This window comes from Pristiophorus japonicus, chromosome 9 (assembly GCF_044704955.1).
Source record: "Pristiophorus japonicus isolate sPriJap1 chromosome 9, sPriJap1.hap1, whole genome shotgun sequence".
Lineage (NCBI taxonomy): Eukaryota > Metazoa > Chordata > Chondrichthyes > Pristiophoridae > Pristiophorus > Pristiophorus japonicus.
Window position 1 is genome coordinate 10,204,440 of NC_091985.1, and position 6,422 is coordinate 10,210,861.

Genomic DNA, 6,422 nt, shown 5'->3' on the forward strand with positions numbered 1-6,422 from the left:
AATAGACTGGCAAATGATACTTAAAGGGTTGACGGTGGATAGGCAATGGCAAACATTTAAAGATCACATGGATGAACTTCAGCAATTGTACATCCCTGTCTGGAGTAAAAATAAAATGGGGAAGGTGGCTCAACCATGGCGAACAAGGGAAATTAAGGATCGTGTTAAAGCCAAGGAAGAGGCATATAAATTGGCTAGAAAAAGCAACAAACCTGAGGACCGGGAGAAATTTAGAATTCAACAGAGGAGGACTAAGTGTTTAATTAAGAGGGGGAAAATAGAGTACGAGAGGAAGCTAGAAGGGAACATAAAATCTGACTGCAAAAGCTTCTATAAATATGTAAAGAGAAAAAGATTAGTGAAGACAAACGTAGGTCCCTTGCAGTCGGATTCAGGTGAATGTATAATGGGGAACAAAGAAATGGCAGACCAATTGAACAAATACTTTGGTTCTGGCTTCACGAAGGAAGACACAAATAACCTTGTGAATGTACTAGGGGACAGTGGGTCTAGTGAGAAGGAGGAAATGAAGGATATCCTTATTAGGCGGGAAATTGTGTTAGGGAAATTGATGGGATTGAAGGCCGATAAATCCCCGGGGCCTGATAGTCTGCATCCCAGAGTTCTTAAGGAAATGGCCCTAGAAATAGTGGATGCATTGGTGATCATTTTCCAACAGTCTATCGACTCTGGCTCAGTTCCTATGGACTGGAGGGTAGCTAATGTAAAACCACTTTTTAAAAAAGGAGGGAGAGAGAAAACAGGTAATTATAGACCGGTTAGCCTGACATCAGTAGTGGGGAAAATGTTGGAATCAATCATTAGGGATGAAATAGCAGCGCATTTGGAAAGCAGTAACAGGATCGGACCAAGTCAGCATGGATTTATGAAAGGGAAATCATGCTTGACGAATCTTCTGGAATTTTTTGAGGATGTAACTAGCAGAGTGGACAAGGGAGAACCAGTGGATGTGGTGTATTTGGACTTTCAAAAGGCTTTTGAGAAGGTCCCGCACAAGAGATTGGTGTGCAAAATCAAAGCGCATGGTATTGGGGGTAATGTACTGACGTGGATAGAGAACTGGATGGCAGACAGGAAGCAGAGAGTCAGGATAAATGGGTCCTTTTCAGAATGGCAGGCAGTGACTAGTGGTGTGCCGCAGGGCTCAGTGCTGGGACCCCAGCTCTTTACAATATACATTAACGATTTAGATGAAGGAATTGAGTGTAATATCTCCAAGTTTGCGGATGACACTAAACTGGGTGGCGGTGTAAGCTGTGAGGAGGACGCTCAGAGGCTGCAGGGTGACTTGCACAGGTTAGGTGAGTGGGCAAATGCATGGCATGATGTGGATAAATGTGAGGTTATCCATTTTGGGGGCAAAGACACGAAGGCAGAATATTATCTGAATGGTGGCAGATTAGGAATAGGGGAGGTGCAACGAGACCTGGGTGTCATGGTTCATCAGTCACTGAAAGTGGGCACGCAGGTACAGCAGGCGGTGAAGACGGCAAATGGTATGTTGGCCTTCATAGCTAGGGGATTTGAGTATAGGAGCAGGTCTTACTGCAGTTGTACAGGGCCTTAGTGAGGCCTCACCTGGAATATTGTGTTCAGTTTTGGTCTCCTAATCTGAGGAGGGACGTTCTTGCTATTGAGGGAGTGCAGCGAAGATTCACCAGACTGATTCCAGGGATGGCAGGACTAACATATGAGGAGAGACTGGATCATCTGGATCCTTATTCACTGGAGTTTAGAAGGATGAGAGGGGATCTCATAGAAATGTATAAGATTATGACGGGACTGGACAGGCTAGATGCGGGAAGAATGTTCCCGATGTTGGGGAAGTCCAGAACCAGGGAACATAGTCTTAGGATAAGGGGTTGGCCATTTAGTACTGAGATGAGGAGAAGCTTCTTTACTCAGAGAGTTGTTAATCTGTGGAATTCCCTGCCGCAGAGAGTTGTTGATGCCAGTTCATTGGATATATTTAAGAAGGAGTTAGATATGGCCCTTACGGCTAAGGGGAGCGAGGGGTATGGAGAAAAAGCAGGAAAGGGGTATTGAAGGAATGATCAGCCATGATCTTGTTGAATGGCGGTGCAGGCTCGAAGGGCCGAATAGCCTACTCCTGCATCTATTTTCTACGTTTCTATGTGGCTCAGTGGGTCGTGTTGTACGGCTGTCTTGCACTTTTCAATTCGTTGCTTTAAATTACTCAGTTGTAGCAAAGGCAGGATCTGGTCTTTTATTCAGACATTCATACTAGACAAACCAAGTATGAAAGTTACTGAGCCACAAACACTTCACAAGCCAACTAACTTTCTGCTTGCAAAAGCAACTGTCTGCTTGCTCCGATTTCCGTGGCTGCGTGTGACACACCTTCCGAGATTCCAGTGTGTAGTATCTAATGTCAAACTTTTATCTTTATACCGAAAAAGCCTTTGAACCCTTAACATGCAGACGATGTAGAATTGTCCTGAAATCACGGCTAACTACTTTCTGAATTACTATCCTTGCATAGTAACAAATGGTACATTCAAATAATTAACTTAGACGAGGTAAATTACTATACACAAACCAGGTGATCGGCATGCATAGATAGTATCGATGATACATACAAATAATTAACATACGGGTGACCAGCACTCATTTCAATGGCTAAAAGGCACCATATTGTCTAGCAGCCTGTTTTAATCCAATCTTTAATCTTCCAACTTTTAACCCTTTTGATTTCTCCAGACTGCATCGAAGCAAAGAGTTTCAGAAATGCAGGCTTGTGCTCCCACAGGTAGCACTCTCTCTCGCCTCCGAGACAGAAGGTTGTAGGTTGAAGTCCCACTCCAGCGACTTGAGCACTTAAATCTAAGCTGACACTCCATTGCAGTGCTGAGGGAGCGCCGCACTGCCGGAGGTGCTGTCTTTTGGATGAGATGTTAAACTGAGGCCCTATCTGCTCTCTCTGGTGGATGTAAAAGATCCCATGGCACTATTTGGAAGAAGAGCAGGGGAGATAGCCCAGGTGTCCTGGCCAATATTTATCCCTCAGTCAACATCACTAAAACAGATTATCTGGTCGTTATCACATTGCTGTTTGTGGGAGCTTGCTGTGCACAAATTGGTAGCAGAGTTTCCCACATTACAACAGCCAACGTGCTTGACTCTTAACTGCCTCTGAAGTGACCCAGCAAGCAACTATGTTGTGTCAAACTGTTGCAAAGAATAACAAGAACTCCCTCCCTAACAGCACTGTGGGAGTACCTTCACCACACGGACTGCAGAGGTTCAAGAAGGCAACTCACCAGCACCTTCTCAAGGGGTAACGAGAGACAATCGACCCTAGCCTTTCCAGGAATGAATAGGAAAGAATCTTCTAATGAGAGGATATAGGATAGATGCATTAAGGTGAGACCAGAAATGGGAGGTTTTAGTTATGAGGAGAGACGAGAGAACTGGGGCCCTTCCCATTCAGTTAAAGGTAGGATCTAAAGGTATCTCCCTGCATGACCATCAGCAGGCCGGGGCCACTGCAGGGAGCAGCGCGTGCTGCTGCAGGAGGGCGACGGCTACGAAGCCAGGTCGCTGATTGCAGTGCGGGCAGGCACAGCAGGAGGGGCGAAGGAGCGGCAAGAGTTCGTAGAGGTAAGTGACCGGGGCCCAGGAGAGGCGTGAATCTGGGGCCCAGAAGAGCCGAGGGCCCGGGGACAGCAGGGGCCAGCCCACACTGCGATATGTGTGCGCACTAGGTCCGTGCAGCTGAGCTGGTCTCCAGTTAGTCTTGGGTAACCCTTGCCACTGGACCAAGACCTAGCTCTGTCAAGCCCGTGTGGTGGCTGGTGTGCAACGGCCACCCCACGTTAAAAAAATCCACGCACAGGCATCTTCCACCCTTCAACATGTAGTTCGGGATCCGGTTCATTACAAATATCTCCAAAAAAAATGGGGGGAAAATTCCGGAGACTTTTCTTTTTACTTAGGGTTGTCAGGAGATGGCATGTCCAACCAGAAACAGCGAAAGAAGCAAAATCCAGAGTAGTTGTTAGAAGGGAAATGGGTAAATTTGTAAAAAAAAGAAAACAAAGGGTGTGGGGAGAGGGCAGGGGAATCTGACTCATTAGACAACTCTTTCAGAGCGCCAGCACAAGCACGATGGGCCAAATGGCCTCCTTCTGTGCTGTATGCCGACTTGTGGATGGACGTAAAAAAAAATCCCACAGCGCTATTTTAAAAAATAGAAACATAGAAATTTACAGCGCAGAAGGAGGCCATTTCGGCCCATCGTGTCCGCGCTGGCCGACAAAGAGCCGCACGGCCCTCGGTCAGCAGCCCTGAAGGTTGCATCTAAACCTATGAACAATGAACAATGAAGGAAAGGTAGTCCGCCTCACACAACTGTGGCACCCCTTACACTGAAACATTCTACACTCCCCAACCGGAGCCATGCGATCTCCTGAGAGAGGCAAAAACCAGGTAAAATCCCAGGCCAATAGCAGGGGAGTTCTCCTTAGTGTCCTGGCCAATATTTATTTTCCGCCCACCTGAGAGGGCAGACAGGGGGCTTGATTTAAGAGTTCATCTGAAAGACGGCATTTCCGGCAGTGCAGCACTCCCTCCGTACTGCCAGCCTAGATTTATGTGCTCAAATCTCTGGAGTGCGACTATGAACCCACAACCTCCTGACTCAGAGGTGAGAGGGTAACCCATTGAACCACAGCTGACACCCAGAGCGATGAGCTACGCCATGGCATTGATAATTATAAACAAGACAGGACTGTGATTGAACGATACCTTTGCATGATGAGCCTAGCCCTGAATGGTTTATTACCGCACTGCGTCATACACTGCTACAGTTCGGGATGTGAATTCTCGCCAAACCTGGACCGACCAACATTATAAATGGAATTTCCATTCACTATCCCCTCTTGTGCAAAGAGGGGATGTTCACAACTTTGTGACACCCAAAAAGACCCGGAGATGAGGGGGTTGACTTATGAGGAAAGGTTGAGGCGTTTAGGCCTCTGCTCATTGGAATTCAGAAGAATTAGAGGTGATCTTATCGAAACGTATAAGATTATGAGGGTGCTTAACAAGGTGGATGCAGAGAGGATGTTTCCACCAATAGGGGAGACTAGAACTGGGGGGCATAACCTTAGAACAAGGGGCCGCCCATTTAAAACTGAGATGAGGAGGAATTTCTTCTCTCAGAGGGTTGTAAATCTGTGGAATTCGCTGCCTCAGAGAGCTGTGGAAGCTGGGACATTGAATAAATTTAAGACAGAGATAGACAGTTTCTTAAACGATAAGAGAATAAGAGGTTATGGGGAGGCACAGCAGGAGGGGCGAAGGAGCGACAAGAGTTCGTAGAGGGAAGTGATCGGGGCCCAGGAGAGGCGTGCATCTGGGGCCCAGAAGAGGCGAGGGCCCAGGGGCAGCACGGGCCAGCCCACACTGCGATAAGTGTGCGCATTAGGTCCGTGCAGCAGAGCTGGACTCCAGTTAGTCTTGGGTAATCCTTGCCACTGGACCAAGACCTCGCTCTGTCGAGCCCGTGTGGTGGCTGGTGTGCAACGACCACCCCACGTTAACAGAATCCACGCACAGGCATCTTCCACCCTTCAACATGTAGTTCGGGATACGGAATATTACAAATATCTCAAAAAAAAATGCGGGGAAAATTCTGGAGACTTTTCTTTTTACTCAGGGTTGTCAGGAGATGGCATGTCCGACCAGAAACAGCGAAAGAAGCAAAATCCAAAGCAGCTGTTAGAAGGGAAATGGGTAAATTGGCAAAAAAAAAAGAAAACAAAGGGTGTGGGAAGAGGGCAGAGGAATCTGACTAATTGGACAACTCTTTCAGAGTGCCAGCACAAGCACGATGGGCCAAATGGCCTCCTTCTGTGCTGTATGCCGACTTGTGGATGGACGTAAAAAAAATCCCACAGCACTATTTTGAAAAATAGAAACACAGAAATTTACTGTGGCACTTTGCAATCTTTCTCCATTTAAATAATAACTTGCTCTTTGATTCTTTTTCTGCCAAAGTGCATGACCTCGCACTTTCCAACATTATACTCCATTTGCCAAATTTTTGCCCACTCACTTAGCCTGTCTATGTCCTTTTGCAGATTTTTTGTGTCCTCCTCATACATTGCTTTTCCTCCCATCTTTGTATCATCAGCAAACTTGGCTACGTTACACTCAGTCCCTTCTTCGCAGTCGTTAATATAGATTGTAAATAGTTGGGGTCCCAGCACTGATCCCTGCAGCACCCCACTAGTTACCAACCAGAGAATGAACCATTTATCCCGACTCTCTGTTTTCTGTTAGTAGCCAATCCTCTATCCATGCTAATATATTACCCCCAACCCCGTGAACTTTTATCTTGTTTAGTAACCTCTTATGTGGCACCTTGTCAAATGCCT